The following is a 17834-nucleotide window of genomic DNA, read 5'->3' on the forward strand; positions in this document are numbered from 1 at the left end:
TGAAAACAGACTTAGAACCTCTTAATTGAAACAGTCTGATCACTTTTCAATTCAAAAGAGTTTAATAAATATCTCAATTGAATTAGTCTGACCAACTTTTCATTGAGTAAGAACAATGAGTTCAAAAGTACACTCAGTTGATGTGGAAAAAGATGCTTTCTCAAATGCTATTTCTGAGATTGAAATTCTGAAGAGAAGAAAGAAAGAAGAAATAGAGAAACAACAAGTTCTTGAAATACAGAAACTTGAAAAAGCAAGTAAAATTCTTGAAAAGCAGTGTCTGAGTGAGATGAATGAAGAAGTTCTGTTAATTCTTCATGCTCAGACTAGACAACTACAGGAAGTGATCAAGTTCAAACTTGGAATTTCAAACATAGTTCAAAAAACTTTGAAAATTCTCAATACAATCACTAACTCTTCTGTTTGCTCTTCTTTCTTTTCTACTTCTTCTTCTTCTTCTTCTTTAAATCAGAAGAAAACATATGCTTAAGCAGCTGAATCTGCTACCTCTAAACCTGCTGTCTCTAAATCTGCTATCTCAAAACCTGCTCAAAATTCTGAGAAAACTGAGAAGAATACTGCTCATACTTCTAGTGATAGAAGAGTGAAGAAAAAAATGCAAAAAGAGAAAAATCTTCAAATCTCCAGAAATAGAAGACTTATTCTCAAAGTCTCAAATCAGGACATATTGCAGAGAAATAAGCTAAACTCAAACCTCATTTTCAGAATTAGAAATGAAATCAATCAGCAGTTCTTTTCTCAGTTAATGACTGATATTGAAGTTCAAAAACCAGTTATAGCTTCAATTGAGCCATTCTTCTTTGAAAACTCCATCATTCTGACTACAATGCCTGAATTCAGTGCTGAATTCCTTATTCAGAATGAGAATCTCTGGAAATCAGCAGTAGAATCTTTGTTAAACACAATAATTCTATCTGAAAGAGATGAAAAGTGGGACAAATTCATTCTTCATGATATTTCAGTTGAAATTTTTGACTGTGAAGAAGGAATGCTACTTCTCAAAAATGAATTAGAAGAATACAACTCTATTCAACTAAGAAAGAAGCCTGTATGACTAAATTCAATTGAGTTCAGACAAAGTAGAAGAAATGCCTCTGTTCTAGTATATACAAAGACAATGAAACAGTCAAAGATCTCTGAAGTAAGAGTAGCAGGTTTGAAAATGAGAGTTCATGAATATAAAGACTCAAGAATGAATCTCAAAGCTCAAACACAGTGTTCAAACTGTCAAAGATATGGACACTTTGCAATCTCCTGTTTCAGAGACTCAAAATGTGCATTCTGTGTCAGAGATCACAAAACTAGTGAGTATAAATATGAAACATGCTCAAAAAGAGATGAAATATGTCAACACACTCTGCTTAAATGCTCTAATTGTAAAGAAAAACATGCATCTAGCTCAAAAGAATGTATGTTTGCTCCAAGAACTCAAAAGAACTGGAGAAAAGATGAAGCTCAGAGTAAATCTAGAACTGAAGAGAATAGTCAAGTCAGTAAACTCACAACTGCAAGCTCAAAAAGAAGAAACTCTCAACTATCTAAGTCTTCAAACTTCAATTCTTTAGCTAAATGTAAACAGAATTTGAATCCTCAAAGTTCTGTTAAGATTAGAGAATTGAGAAATGACTCTGGTGATAAACTAGATATAATGTAAGCAGTTGAGATTCCTACTTTTCAGAACAGTTATAATCTACTATCTGATGATAGTGATTAGATTCTACTCTACTCTCTTTTAATATAAATATACAACAAAAACAACAAAAAAAGTTTAAAAACTCTTCAAAAATCACATTTATTCAAAATAATGTGGATAGAAACTCAAATTACATTTATTCTTGTCTTCAAATTGCATTTGAATAAAAAGTTGATTTTATACTGCTTCAGGAGCCGAATTTTGATGCTGAGCAAAAATATGTCATTTCTCATTCAAGCTACTACTGCTTTTTATCTCAAAAGTCTGAGATAAAGTCAAGAGTAGTGATCTATGAAAGAAAGAGATCAAGATATCAATTTAATCTAAGATTTGATATCATGTCTGACCCTGATATTCTGGTGGGTGACATTATAGATAAAGAAAATGAGTTTGATACTATACAGCTCATAAATATCTATAATGAAAAGTCATTGAAGGAATATAACAATATCTGGACAATTGATAGAGGATTTCTGAACATAACTTCATCAAGAAACTCTATAATTGCAGGAGACTTCAATGCACATCATCTCTGATGAAATTCAGAATGCAAGAGAGCAGTGAGAGCTGATAATCTGATTGAATGAACCTTTGAGCATTCAATAGATTTAGTTAATAAGTCTGATCAACAAACATTCTTTAGAAAAGGCATGAAACAGAAGTCTATTATAGATCTAATCTTCATGTCATAAAATCTAATGAAAAGAAGACTTGTAAACTAGTTTATTGATTTAAATGAGACATCAGGATCAGGTCATGAGATTATTCAATTTGATATTGAACTGAGTGAAAAACAAATGAGTGAAAATCCTCTTCTCTCTAATCAGTATAACTTTGAAAAAGCTGATTGAAAAGCAGTTGAAAAAAGCATAAAACTGTTAAAATCTGAAAGACAGAATGAGCTATATTAAAATTCTGGTCAAGATATCTCAAATGAAATACTTGAGAATAGAGTGAAGCTTATTACATCTATTATTCTAACAAGTGTTAGAGATAATATTTCAAAGAGAAAATCTTCTGAGTATTCAAAATCTTGATGAAATGAGAATATCTCATCTAAAAGGAAAGAATTAGCTACTGCTAGAAGAGATTGAAAGAATGATGTAATATCTGATGAAGAGTTCAAAGCTGTCAGAAATGAATATTTTTCAGATATTAAAAGAGCTAAAACAGACTGCTGGAATAAATTTCTTAAAGAAGCACAAGAGAAGGAAGTTTTTAAAGCTTTTAACTATACTAAAACAAGAAGTGTAGCAAAACTTCCAGCCTTAGAATATGAGTTTCAGAATGAATCATATACAGCAAACTCTTTTGAGGAAAAATGTCAAGCTTTCATGAGAATTTTCTTTCAGAACTCACCAGATTCAGATTCAGATTCAGAGAAAGAGAATATATCACTTCTCAACTACATTGATGAAAATGACTGGGAATGGCCTGATCTTACACAAGATGAATTAGAGTCAGCTATCTTCTCAAGTTCTGTTAAAACTGCTGCAGGTTCTGATTCAATTAATCACTTGATTATTCAGAATACATATTCCTACTTAAAGAATGAATATTTTGAGCTCTTTTTCAATCTCTTGAAAAATGAATATCATTCTGAATGCTGGAGAGAAGCCACTGAAGTGATTCTTGCAAAACCTAATAAAAAAACTTCAATTCCTAAGTCATATAGAGTAATATCTCTATTGAACTGCCTAGAAAAGGTTTTAGAAAAGATAATAGCTTCTTAACTCTCTTTTATAAGCTCTATAGATGATTCTCTTTTATTCAGTGAACAAATGAGAGATAGAAAACAGTGTTCTGCAATTGACACTGTTCTCTCAGTTATTCATGATATTCAAATAGCAAAGCATGAGGGTCTGGTCTCAACTACAGTTTTTATTGATATAAAAGAAGCATTTGATCATGTTTCAAAGTCAAGATTAATTCAGACATTGAAGATATTAAAACTGTCACTTTCTCTAATAAAATGAGTTAACTGTTTTATGTCTAAAAGAAGTATACAACTCTTCTTTGATGAAATGAAATAAGACAAGACTGAGATAAAAGTGGGAGTATCACAGAGATCTTCAATCTCACTCATTTTATTTGCAATATACACTGCATATCTATTTAAAAATAGAAATATGAGAATAGTGCGATCTCTGAGTTATATGGATGATATTGGTCTAGTCTACAGCTCAAAAACTATCAAAGAGAATTTAAAAGTAATTGAAGAAGCTGCAAAGAAAATCTTTGTTAGAGCAGATATCAATCAAATTCAATTTAATATGAATAAAACTGAGTTAATTCACTTCTTTTCAAGATTCAATGAGAAAGAACTATCTCTAATTCTTTTAAATAGAGAGATTAAACCCAGTGTAAATGTCAAATGATTAGAAGTATGGTTAAACTCCAAGTTGAATTTTAAATATCACATTCAACAAAGAACTGTCAAGGCAGAAAGACTATTGAACAACATAATCAGACTATCAAATACAGAGAGAGGTCTATCCTTCCAGGCTATGAGACAGTTATATATAACCTGTATTACATCAGTAGCTGATTATGAAGTTCAAGTTTGATGAAATAATCAAGGGAATTTCACTGAACTCTTTCAAAGTCTGCAAAACAGAGCCTTGAGAAGAATTCTGAGAGCATTCAAATCATCTCCTATTAAAGCAATGGAAATTGAAGCTTCAATTCCTTCTCCTGCTATTAGATTTGAAAAGGCCTGTATGAACTATGCTCTGAGAGTTGTAAAGATGAGCTCAAATCATATAATCAGAGAAAGAGTCTCTTCTTCATTTTCATCAATTAACTCTGGAAATGAACTGGATTGAAATAGATTTCTTGATTGAAATGAAAATAATTCTTCAAAGAAAATGCCTTCTCAACTGTATAGACTATGCTCTCTGATTAAAAATCAATTTTCTTCTTTAAATGTTGAAAAAGTTGATCATGAGAAGTTATCTCTCTGAAGAGAAAAGCTTGAATCTCTTATAAACTTACAAATAAGTGAACTATCAAAAGAGAAAGAATGTGAACAGCATTTGAAGAGAATTTCTACAATCAATATAAAAGACTCTATTCTGATTTATTCAGATGACTCAAAAAATGAGAACTTGAATAGATTAAATGCAGGCATTGCTTATACTGAAGATAATATTAATTTTATCTCAGACTTCTGGAATCTAGACTCTGAATGTGAAGTCTTTGATACTGAACTATTTGCAATAGTGAAAGCTTTCAAACTCATTGAAATGAAATCTCATAAAAGAGGAAATTGTTTGAAAGAGGCATGAATATTCTCTGATAGTCAAGCTGCTTTAAAGAGACTTAGAAATAGTCAGATTCATAATGATCAAATGAATCTTGAACTGATCTTAAACTCTATTTTGAAAATTCAAAAGAGAAGAATATCAAAGCTGATAATTCATCTGCACTGGGTTCCTGCTCATATGAATATTCATGGCAATGAATTGACTGATTCAGCTGCAAAAAAGAGTGCAGAATTAAACAGATCTATTCAAAAAATTGTGTCCTGATCTTTTATAAAGAGAAAAATAAAAGACTCTTGTTTAAACAAGTGAAATGAAAGCTGGCAGAAACAAAAGAAGAGTATATATTATTCAAGATTTGAAACAAAACCCAAGTGAAAATCTTGTTCAATTAAATGTAAAAAGAAAATATTCTCATCTATAATACAGCTGAAACTAGAACATGGCTATTTCAAATCTTATATACAAAGATTTGATGATAGATTTGACTCAATAGAATGCTCATTCTGCAATTCAAATGAGAATCCTGAGTATATTATAATGCACTGTGCATTATACAATAGTCTCAGAGCCAGATTGAAAGAGAAGTATGATCTACATCAATTAAATATGAGATTCTTATTCTCAACTGAGACAGGAATTAAATACTTAATAGACTTTCTATCAGAAACTCAAGCAGCTACAAGAAAATGGCTAAATTCAGAATTATCTGAATATGAAGAGAAGAAAATCAACCAGATATAGTCTGTTAAAACAGCTATATACTATCTTTTAATAATTTGTTTTGTTACAGTCTTTCTTTATTTTATCTTTTCCTTTTAATTTCTTTCTGTCTATCTATTTAATGTGTCTATCTTTAAGACTGTGTTCTCTTTTCCTTTGTCATGATATTGTCAAATGATTTCAAAGTATGAGATGATGTTAAAGCACTGCAATTTGTAAACAGTTTTTGTATTCTGAGCTGGAATTTTCTGATTTTGCATATCTGAAATTGATGAATGTATAATAGTTAACTTTACAGATATAGGAAAAACCCTGAGAACTAAAAGTTCTCAGGTAGATGTCATAGTCTCTGACTGCATACATCTATAATTGAAGAATAATAATAATAATAATAATAGCATTCAAATCTAGCTTCATTGCATCTGAGTGTGTAACTTATATCATAGAAGTCTGATTATCTGTTCTCTGCTGAGACATACTCAATTACAGTATTTTCTACTACAATTGACTCACTTATTCTCATATAATAAGAATATTATATACTTCTTTTACTGTACATGATTATGAGATTAAGTATTTTCATTTCACTCTCAACTCAAATGTAAGATCATGAATGAAGATCTGTAAATAGAAAGCTGTTAAAAGCTCTTCATTCAATATAAGATAGTGTAAACTGAAGTATGTAAAGTATAATGTAAGATTACTTACTTATCTACACTCAGTGAAGTATTCATAATACTTATCTCATATATTCCCTTTCTCAAAGTTGTGCAAGATTTATTTAGAAAACTTATTTCATATTTATAAGAATGAATATCACTCTAAGTCTGTGAGATTTATCTTTTCATCAGTAATTTATAATAACTTCACTTTTTCATATAGAAATACAGCAGATCTTAATACTTGTTGAAATTCTGTTAACTATCTGTCTGTAAGTTCAATTCAATTTGATAATATAATTATATCTGACTTAGTCAGCTGATTGCAGCATTATTTTTTCAGTTATTATTAAAGCTTAATGACTTCAGCAGATCTCTCAGCTTGATATATTTCATGCTCAGATTCTCATTCTGTGCAGCAGTCTCAGATGATATGTATACTTCTGAAGAGATTGTGACCAATTATGATGAGATCTTCAGATTCAGTGCAGTTATCTATCTGCATAAACATTCAATTTCTCACTGCAGGTCTATAATCTGGTTTTTTCTATTCATATTAATGATGATAATTGTGTCAGTGAAGCTCTTTATAGTGAATGCTTAATTCATAATAAATATCAATTATTGCTTAACTTCTGTCTCAGCCTGTCACTGTGTATGCAAGGTCTCAATCTCATTTAGAATTCTCATATATATACAGAGTTTCACTTCTGATTCAGCAGTCTCAGTTACTTTTCTTACTGCTTTCAGTAAACTCTCTGAAAGGTTCTGCATATCTTCTGATTCAGATAGCAGAGAAGAGTGTTATTCATATTAACTAGAGAAGATATTCATTTCAGTAATTTCTCATTGATTGTATAATATCTATCATTATATCATTATATTATTATATGATTATATGATTATATTATTATATAATTTCTGATTTTCATTTTCTGTTATTATTGTACTACTTCAGTGATAGTTATCTCTCTTTTTATTCTTCTGAGTAGAGAGCAGTCTTCTTTGAATCTGATTCATCACTTACATCTTCTTTCTCACATCTCATTTATTCACATACATGGCATTTGTCTGAGTATAAAGTTTTTCTTTAACAAACAGAGCAGTATTAATCAGATACTCTTGCACTCACTACTTCTTCATACACTATCTTTTGAGATATTTTAAAATCACACTGATATGATAACTATGAATTACTTTATAAATGAAATTATCACACTCTGGAGAAGTCTGCACTTCTCACTGGTTTTTAAACATGCTATTAGATGTGAATTCCAAGGTTGTCTGAGTCAGCATATGATTACAGGCATACACTGGCTTCTTATATACAGTACACTAAATTAATTGATGGCCGCTATGACCTCTTTACATTCATAAGCAAGTTCGGAAGCGGCCGCGTTATTACCCGACAGTCGTATGTTCTTCCGAATCACATAGATAAAAGAAGCTAACTGATAGAGATATAAAGCAACTTCAACACAGAGAAAGCAGTGTTTATTATGTCAGGTCACGTGATCTGGCTTACTAATCCTTTCATTATATAACTTCTCACAAGCTAGCAATCTGTTCAATTAAGTAAGCTTTACATCTTTCACAGGTTATGAGATCTGTTTTGTATAAAATCACTGTCAATTCGGGATTACTTGTTAATAATTATTATTTTAACTACTGCTTTATTCAATACACTCATCAGGTGTTAAAAATTGTCTTATTTAATAAGTATTGATGTGTTTGAGATCTTGTTAATTAGTAATACTACTGCTTATTTAAAAGAAGACTTGCAGAAAACACATCATGTTATAAAAAAGTAAGAAAAGAGAATAATATTAACAAGAATTTAATCAATGAATATTAAGATGATGAATTCAACATGATCTTACTTATATACATGTTCACAATTTCATGTTCTATTCACTGATTCAGTTAATAGAGATTCTTTACACTTATAATCTGTCAGTGAATATTCTTCTGAAGTATTTAAAAGCTTTATTAATAAACACTCTGAAACACTCTCTCAATTTAAAGCTGGTTTGAATACAGCTTCTGACACAGTCAGACCAGTCTCTCAATCTACTTGACAGCTTAATACTGATTCTCATAATGAGAATAACAGATACTAAGATGTCTATCATTCAGACAAGACAATATCAGATCAGTAAATAGAACATCTTAAGATAATATTGAAGATGAAGAAGAAGAAGTGAAGAGTTCTAGAGCTTAAATTACAGCTGGAAAAACTCTGTCAACAGAGATTCTCTACACATTAATCTCAGAATATTAACAATTATTCTGTCATCATCTCAACAGTTTGTACAGTCACATGAGATTTCAATCTCAGTGAAAGGTTGAAATTCAATCTCTATGAACTGAATAGCAGTGTTGACAAGATAATCTGTCAATTCAAGAAAGATGTTAAAAATACTGTGAGATTAAACAGTCTAACTGACATATTGAATTATATTATATGAAGCATCTTCATGAAAGTGAAACTGGTAAATACACAGTGTTAATATATAATAGAGAAATAACAGATTCAGAACTCTCTATAAAGAGATACTGAATAAGTATCATTCTGAGATGTTAGAAACTGATGACTCTATACATTCATCTTGAACTTATTGAATGCAGGTATCAGATTATGATTCATCAAATATGATGAAAATCACATCACTTATACTCTCTGAAATGCAATTGAATAGAAATACTCTGTTTTTAAAACATAGTTACACTGTGAGACAGTTCTGGAATTTATGTCACTTAATGATACACAGGTCATCAATCTATACATGTTCTTTAATAAGTTTCAGTTCATCATTATAAAATTGAAGATGATGAATACTTCTCTCTCAGATGTATAAATATTTGATATTTTCTACTCAGTTCTACTCAACAATTGAAGAGATTATGTTCAAAAGAAAATAGAGAAGATACAGGGTTTCAAATCCACAGCTGTGATATTGAATGATAATCTTCTCATAGAGAAGATCCGCTCACAGCTGAATTCTTCAAAGAATGAAAAGAATCTACAGAGTACAGATTCTGCGGCTCACTCTGCTATAACAGCTACAACAGCTATAACAACTACAACAGTTACAATGCCTATTAATACATTGAATTCAGCCTGTGAAGACTGTACTGAATGTGATTGTAATAGTTAATAAGAGAGGTTCTGAGATTATCAGAGATCAGATAATTCATCTACATATTCTGAATATAAGAGAGCTTACTTTGACAACTGTTAATTGATAAATTCAGACAGTGCTCTGAATAATTGAAGAATCTACAACACTGTAAGAGTAAAGAAATTCAAAGAAAAGAAGAAGAAGAATAGTGAGAGTAGAACTCAATCATTTATTAAAGATAATTCTAAAACTTTTCAGATAATAAATCTCACAGAGATTATAAATATATCAGTCTGTTTTATAAAGTCTTGTAAGAATTCTCTCACTATATGAAATAGTGATACTGAATGTCATATTGCAAGTGATAGATCACAATTTTCAGAGCTTATAGCAATCAACAGTTCAATAGTTCAAGTGATTAATAAGGTTATTCTGAAGGTCCAGAATGTCAGTACTGTATTTATCTCAGTGAGTGAAAGATTGATAGAGTTCAATTATATATACTACATACTGAAACTATCTGTAAATCTAATCTCTGCTGAGCTTATGAAGTGTCAGAGCTATATTCACTGTAATATACAAGTTAATACTGAGAACTACTTTGAGTTTCTGTCATCTATCAATAGTAATATCTTGTATATCAATCTGTCTCATAATAATATTTATATTCTATCTGACAGCTCACTGACATTTCATAGTGTAATGAATAACTTAATGTATAAAGTAGTGATATATATAACTGAGCTGAAACTAAAAACAATCTCAATAAATTATAATCTGAATACAAAGTCTTTGAGATCTTTCAGCTGTGATGAGATTGAATAGTTACTTAATTTTAAGAATTTAAATACTGATTTCTTTATTATTTTATCTTTATCTTGATTATCTGCAGTTCTTCTGAAGTAGCTTCTGATAGATGAGTGACATTGTTAACTTGATTATATCAGTGAAAATAGTATATTCAAAATGATCAGAGATCTGTAATTTAATATTATTATTATCAGTCTGAAGAAATTATCATTCTGTATCATATGTGTTAAGACTAAACAGAGCTTCAGTGGCCGAATGGTTAATGCGGACACCTGATAGCACCTTGGCGTGGGAAACCAAGGTGTGTGAGTTCGAAACCCGCAGGGGATATATTAAATCCGGAACTCAAGCACCTCAGGTTTCTAATAAATACAGAGGTGTACAAATCGCTTCAACAAAATTGCTCTATGTTTCTGAGATGAGCAGTTATTATTGCATGTATTCAATTGTTACTCCTTTGTATTTTCTATGTTCTTGTTATCTTGGTGTGATCTCAACACCTGTATTTCCTCCTGTATAACTAACACTTAACCTGTATTTAACATCATGCAAGAACTCATCATAAGCTCCGCTTGCATATGAGTATAATGAAAGAATAATAATAATAATAATAATAATAAGACTAAATAGAAATATATATTCTACAAGGATTTCACATCACATTATATCATCTGCAAGGCCTTGAAGATTTGAATGAATATTTTCAGTGATGATAAGACTCTTGAGACTGAAAATGATATATTATCTTACACTGACAAGAGGCTTGCAATGATGATTACAGATAATGTCACTCAGATGAGATGAATATTTCTATTAAAATGTAAGAATGTGATGTTGAGATATCTACAGATCTTCAATCAATTCATTAAGAATTTACTGAGACATGACATTGCAATCATTCAATCAGATCATGAAGAATTGAATTTAAATGCAGTCACAGTATATATACTCAGTGAAGAAATAAAATGAAAGCTGACTTCTCTTCATACTTCATAACAAGATAAAGTATCTGAAGAATTAATTGATTTAATTATTGAAAAGTTCTGATCACTATTAATAGACTCTTCTGCTTCTGAAAGGATATGATATGAGATAGTTATTACAGTCACAGAGCTGCTTAATCTTATGTCAATCTCAACTATATTGTATAGAGAGTCTGAAAATACAAAACTGATTACACTATATAATGTCTGACTTGAAGCCCTATCTTCCGCATGTGACATTTGCTGATGAGATTCAAAGCATTCTTAAAGATAGTTTTCAAGCTCATTAATAAGATGGCTTTCTGTTTCAAAGAGTTGATGAAGTGAAATATGATAATTTTATTAATTATAGATTGATCAATTCCTTCAATGAGTATTTATACATATCAAAAGATATTATTTTCCAGGAGAATCTTCATCTTGCTGATTCATTGATACTGACTACACACAATCTGAAGATTCTACTCAATGCAGTCTGTAAAGCGTAGACTGGCCGCCGGGACCATGAATTTCACATTTGATCTCATTTGATCTGGTCCCATACATTTCTTGGCGTGAATCCCGCTGGGACTGGCTATTAAAAAAACATGTAAAGTGACTATATATCAGATCTTAAAATGAAATCATGACTTGAAAAAAATAAGAAAGTGGTCTCATTTGGTCCCATTTAGTCTCATTCTTGGCATAAAGTTACTATTTTTAGACATTTTAAGGTTTTTTTTAGACTATTTTTAATTTTTTAAAAAGTAACGCTTTTTGATAATACTCAAATGAGATTTAAAGTCATTTAAAGCAATAAAAATAATTTAAATTGAGAAGTGAAAATCATGATCTCATTTGAAAAATGTGATAAGAGTAGACAGTAAGTCTCACTGAAACAGTATGAGACTACTATCTAATGTTAAAACTGTGTAATGAGATCAGTCGAATTGGTAATGAGACTATCAAAAAATCTGGTCCTGGTCTCAGACACGGTCACACGGTCAGTCTAGTAAAGCGGCTGTGATGATTTCTTCAGTAATATCAGATCTACTCACTGCAATGATTCCTGTAATAATTTCTGCATAGATTTCTTCAGTGACTTCTAACTCATCAACTGATGATCTGTTCATTGAGAAGGAAATTGAATCTCAGTGTTCATTATTTCTCATACTCACTAATAATTGATGAATTGACTATGAAATCTCTTGAAGAATATCTATATTTTTGATGCAGAATACACTGAACTTTCTGAAACTTACAGTTGATTCTGATAATTCTCTGACATCTACAAGAAATATCACTACAGTAAAGAAATCTACAGTGAGAAACTCTTCAGTGAGAGACAGTCTTAAAGATCTATCTTTCAATTCTGAGATTACTTCACTTTCAATCTTAAAAAATCTCACACATATCAAAGCTTTCATGAAATGAAAATATTATTACAAGATCTGTGTTAAAGAGATTAACTGTTTGAAACAGATTGAGATCTGATGACTGATTGAGAGAATATCATAAATAATTGTTCTTCACAGTCAATGAGTATTTGACAAAAAGTTCAATAATATGAGTGAGATTATTTATTATAAGACCTGCTGAGTTGGCTGCAGAAATCATCAACAGAAGAAGATCAATTACTCAAGAATCTTTGCATCTGTTGTCTCTGTATTCACCTCTCAAGCTCTTATGATCATCTCAGCATCTCAGAGATGATATGTTCTGCAGATTGATATGATAACTACTTTTTTAAATACTTAACTGTCTGCTGATGAACAGATGCATATGAATCAACTTACAGAATTTCATGAAGACCATGATGATCTTGTGTGTGAGTTAATACAGAGACTCTATAGTCTTAAGCAAGCAGCACTTTTATGATATGAGAAGCTGTAAAAAATGCTGTTATACTTAGACTTCTGTGTTAGTCTCTATAGTGCTGAACTATTTATTCATGATACAAGAGAGATCTATATAATCATCTATGTGAATAATGTCTGTCTCTACAGCCTGCAAATCAATGATCTGAACTGAGTCAAAGCTGAAACCACGCTAATTACAAGATTAAGAATGTAGAAGATTTCAATCACTATCTGAGAATAAAGATTGATAGAGGTTCACCTTCATTAATATTATTTCAATCTCTTTTTATAAGAAATCTTTGAAAGAAGTTCTCAATGAATAACTATCATTCTATATTCACTTCTATATAGAACAATATTAATTTCATACATAATGATCAGCAACTGATTGTATACATAGCAGAATTTACTCTTCAGTTCTATTCATCTGATATTGAATCTCTGCAATATCTGGTAACTAATACATATTCTGATGTAAGCTTCGCTGCAGGTTTTCTTGATCAATTCAGCTCTCAGCCTACATCAAAGAACTGAGTCATATTCAAACATACACTCTGATATCTACAGAGTTCAATCAATAAGTGTATAATCTATCACAGAGGTGCTGATATTGAACCTGTGATATACACAGATGCTGATTGAGCCGGTAGAGAGTCGGAATCTTGTTCAATCATCAGTTATATCATCTATTTAGCAGGTGCCCTCATTGCATAACAGAGCTGCTGACAAACTGAGGTCTTCAAATCATCAATGAAGACCGAATATATTGCATTCTCTGAGACTGTCTATAAGCTTATCTGTCTCTGAGAGCTTCTAGAAGACACTGAATTCATTTCATTCTATCTCAATAATCTGAATGCTGATGATTATCTCATTTCTATCACAGTTAATATTCTTACTTATACAATTTATATCAATAATAAGTCTGTCATAGAGCTATTCTCTTCTGAAGCAATTTTACACTGGTCAAAGCATATAGAGGTCTGTTTTCACATTCTTTGAAATCTTGTTCACAAGAATGAGATACCTATCTAATATGTTTCATCTGCTGAGAACACAGCAGATGAGCTTACTAAATCACTTGAAACATTGAAATACACATGTTGAAAGGAGAATATTAAGATAAAGAAGATAGACGAATAGAGGAATAAAAAATGATGAATCTCATGACTGATTTTTTATTACTATACATTTTTCAGTCATTTTTTATACCTGTACTTGATTTGAAGGTGAATTTTGTATATAGCATAGTGTATAGTTACTCTGATCAGTAAGAATGTCAGGTCACATGATCTGGCTTTCTAATTCTTTCACTATATAACTTCTCACAAGCTAGTATACTTTTCAATCAAGCAAGCTTTACACCTTTCACATATTATTCAAAGATAAGAGTAGTAGTATAAATATTTAAAGTAATAGAAGTAACTGATTTAAGTTGAAGATAATAATCTTCTCACTGAATTCACACAGTGACTAATTATTTTATTTGAGAAAGACTTTAAATTACTCTCTAGAATTCTTTAAATATCTGCAATTATAAGAGAACTGTGTAATACTGAGTGAGATGTATTCAGAGACAGAACCTGCTGCTCAAATATAATAAAAAATAGATTTAATTTCAAATAAGTAACAGAAATTCTGCACTTCATCTATAATATAGAAGAAAATCAAGTACATAGAGAGTAAGTACTTATAGTACTCTTAAAGAACAAGATCTGTTTTATCTGTACTTATAATGAGTTTCTACTAGATAATACATTTTATTCATTCTTATGACAGATCAGTGATGCAGTCTGGTAAACTAAGAGTGATAAATAAGAATATCTGATACAACTGAGAGTGAGTGATATTATGGTATTTAACTCAGTGACAACAGATATAATAATATTTATCAGTTATCTAAAGTGTATTATTATATAGAAGAGAGAAGATGCAGTACTTTAGATATTTTCATTATACTTAAAAGAACAGATATTAGAATGATACAATAGTCTGTCTACTGAAATAGGAAAGAATATAAGCACTTCTCTTCTTATCACAATTAATAAGTTGAGATAACAATGTCACCTATCTGCAGAGAAAGTCTGAGTGAAAGCTTAAGAACTATATTTCTTCTTTAAGAAATCAGATAAGCTGTTATTGACACTGTATATTTTATAAAAGATTAACTTGCTGTGAGCTGTCTCAATCTCTGGTATTACAATTATGAAGAGACTTGTATAAAAAAGATTGTAGTTAAATTCATATAAAATTACACTTCTTGTTCTGACTAAGTATATAAATCACTTCTGAAGAAGAATTAGAGACAATGAGTCAGTCATCTGATACTCTTAAACTGATTGAAGAACTCAATTCACTGAACATATACAAAGCTTTAAATAATTTAATTAAAATAATGATTACTGCTCTTATCAGACTCTCTTAATCGGATAATAGATAAAAACTATTAAGTCATCTATATCTGCTGTAAATTTTGCAGTGAGTTTCTCTGTGAGTGTCTCTGCAGTAAGCAGACTACTGATTAGATATGCAGAGAAATAGAAACTATCAGCACTCACAGCAGAGTGCTATATATATCAGAGCTCTTATTACATTGACTACTGCTTCAGAAAAGAAGAGACTAGCAATCACCTAGTAAATTAAGTTAAATAAGAGAGTTATAGAGAAGAGAATAATAATCTATTAAAATTAAATCTCTGTCTAAATTTCAACAGTGAGTTGAAAAAATAGATAGTAAGTCAGATGCTGAGAGATCTACCTTATTCACAGATACTATCTCAGATAATTATCTGAGTATATTTAATACTAATATATATACTATTACAGTCAGCAATATTCTTATAAGTACTTAAGAATATATTAGCAGACTGTAGTACTTATTCCACATCTCTCTTATCATTGTTATTAATACTCTCTAAGACAATCTCTCAGTTTGCATTGATACAGATGCAATTATATCATCTGTTAATACAGTGATAGTAAGCTTATTCTTTTATTACTATTGACTGCTCTGCTACATAATTAACATGTACATATTTAAGAAGTTAATTCAGATAAAAATGAATTAAATCTATTTATAGCAATAGCTGTCACTCTGAAGATGAATAATAATTCTCTTTTCAATCTGAAGAGTGAATTTCATCTAGTGTGATATCTCAGATATAATATAATTATAGTGAATAAGATATTATCAACAGTGAGAGTTATCATTGATATTCATAATAAGTGTATCATATTTCATGAGAAATATACTATAAATATCAAGATCATCAGAGACTCTATTCATGCAGATAGAAACTCTCACTTGTTATAAACGTAGAAAAAGACTGTTATCTACTCTGCAGACATCAATGTTATTAATAATAATTTAATTGAGAAATTGCCTCTATTTTCTATGGTATATGTGAAATTGTTCAGCCTACAGCCTGATTGATTAATAGAGATCGAAGATTATAATAATTCTCTTCGGATTCTAACAGCAGACACTCTCACAGAGTAAGTTAAAGTACAGATATTAGATCACTGAGCAGTAGACTCACCGTGTAACTGTGTCTGAGATTAGAACCAGAATATTTGATGATCTCATTATCAATTTAATTAATCTCATTACACAGTTTTAAGATTAGATAGTAGATTCATACTGTTTCAGTGAGACTTACTGTCTACTGTTATCACATTTTTCAAATGAGATCATGATTTTCACTTCTCAATTTAAATTCTTTTTATTACTTTAAATGACTTTAAATCTTATTTAAGCATCATCATCAAGTGTTACTTTTTAAAAAATTAAAAACAGTCTGAAAAAAACCTTAAAATGTCTAAAAGTAGTAACTTTATGCTAAGAATAAGAATAAATAATATTAAATGAGATCACTTTCTTATTCTTTCTCAGTCATGATCTCATTTTGAGATCTGATAAATAGTAACTTTGCATGTTTTTTTAATGATTAGTCCCAGCGGGATTCACGGCAAGAAATGTATGAGACCAGACTAAATGAAATCAAATGTAAAATTCATGATTTCAGCGGCCAGTATACCGAGAAGTGAGAAATTATAAAGTAATTCACAATAACATTGACTGATATCACAAGCTTTTTAATCTTAATCTGAGATTATTTTCATGTAATATAAAGATACTGCTACAGTTTATTAATAAAGATAATTTTTCCGAACTAAAGCAGTAATTATACTCTCTCTCACAGAGAGATTGAAAAGCAGCTGATTAAATCTTGAACTTACTTTTTTAAAATAAGAGAATTAAGAGAGTTCTTCTTAAGATTAAGAACTCTATTACTGTCTCTGCATTGATAATCTAATATAAAGAGAAACTGTGTGTGATTGAGAACTTATGAAAGATCAATCTATAATTACTTTTAAATGTATACTCTTTACTGACACAGCAGAATGTTCTACAGTCATTGAGTAGTTTCACAGTATTCTTATTATTGAATATCTGTCAAGACTTCTTTTCACAGCTTATAGAAGGTTCTGATCACTTTAGAACTATCTTTATTACATCACACTAAGAGCTTAAATACTTTACAGTTACTACAATGAGATTAGTAATCTCACTCAGATTCTTTCAGTAATATATAAAAGAGATACTAATATATTTCTTATGATAATTTATCTTAGTCTATATTAATAATATCATTATCTTCTCATATTTATTAAATCATTATCTTCATCACATGTAGAAAGTATTCACTGCTTTTAAGATAT

The sequence above is a fragment of the Blastomyces gilchristii genome (assembly GCF_000003855.2).
Source record: "Blastomyces gilchristii SLH14081 genomic scaffold supercont1.2, whole genome shotgun sequence".
NCBI lineage: Eukaryota > Fungi > Ascomycota > Eurotiomycetes > Onygenales > Ajellomycetaceae > Blastomyces > Blastomyces gilchristii.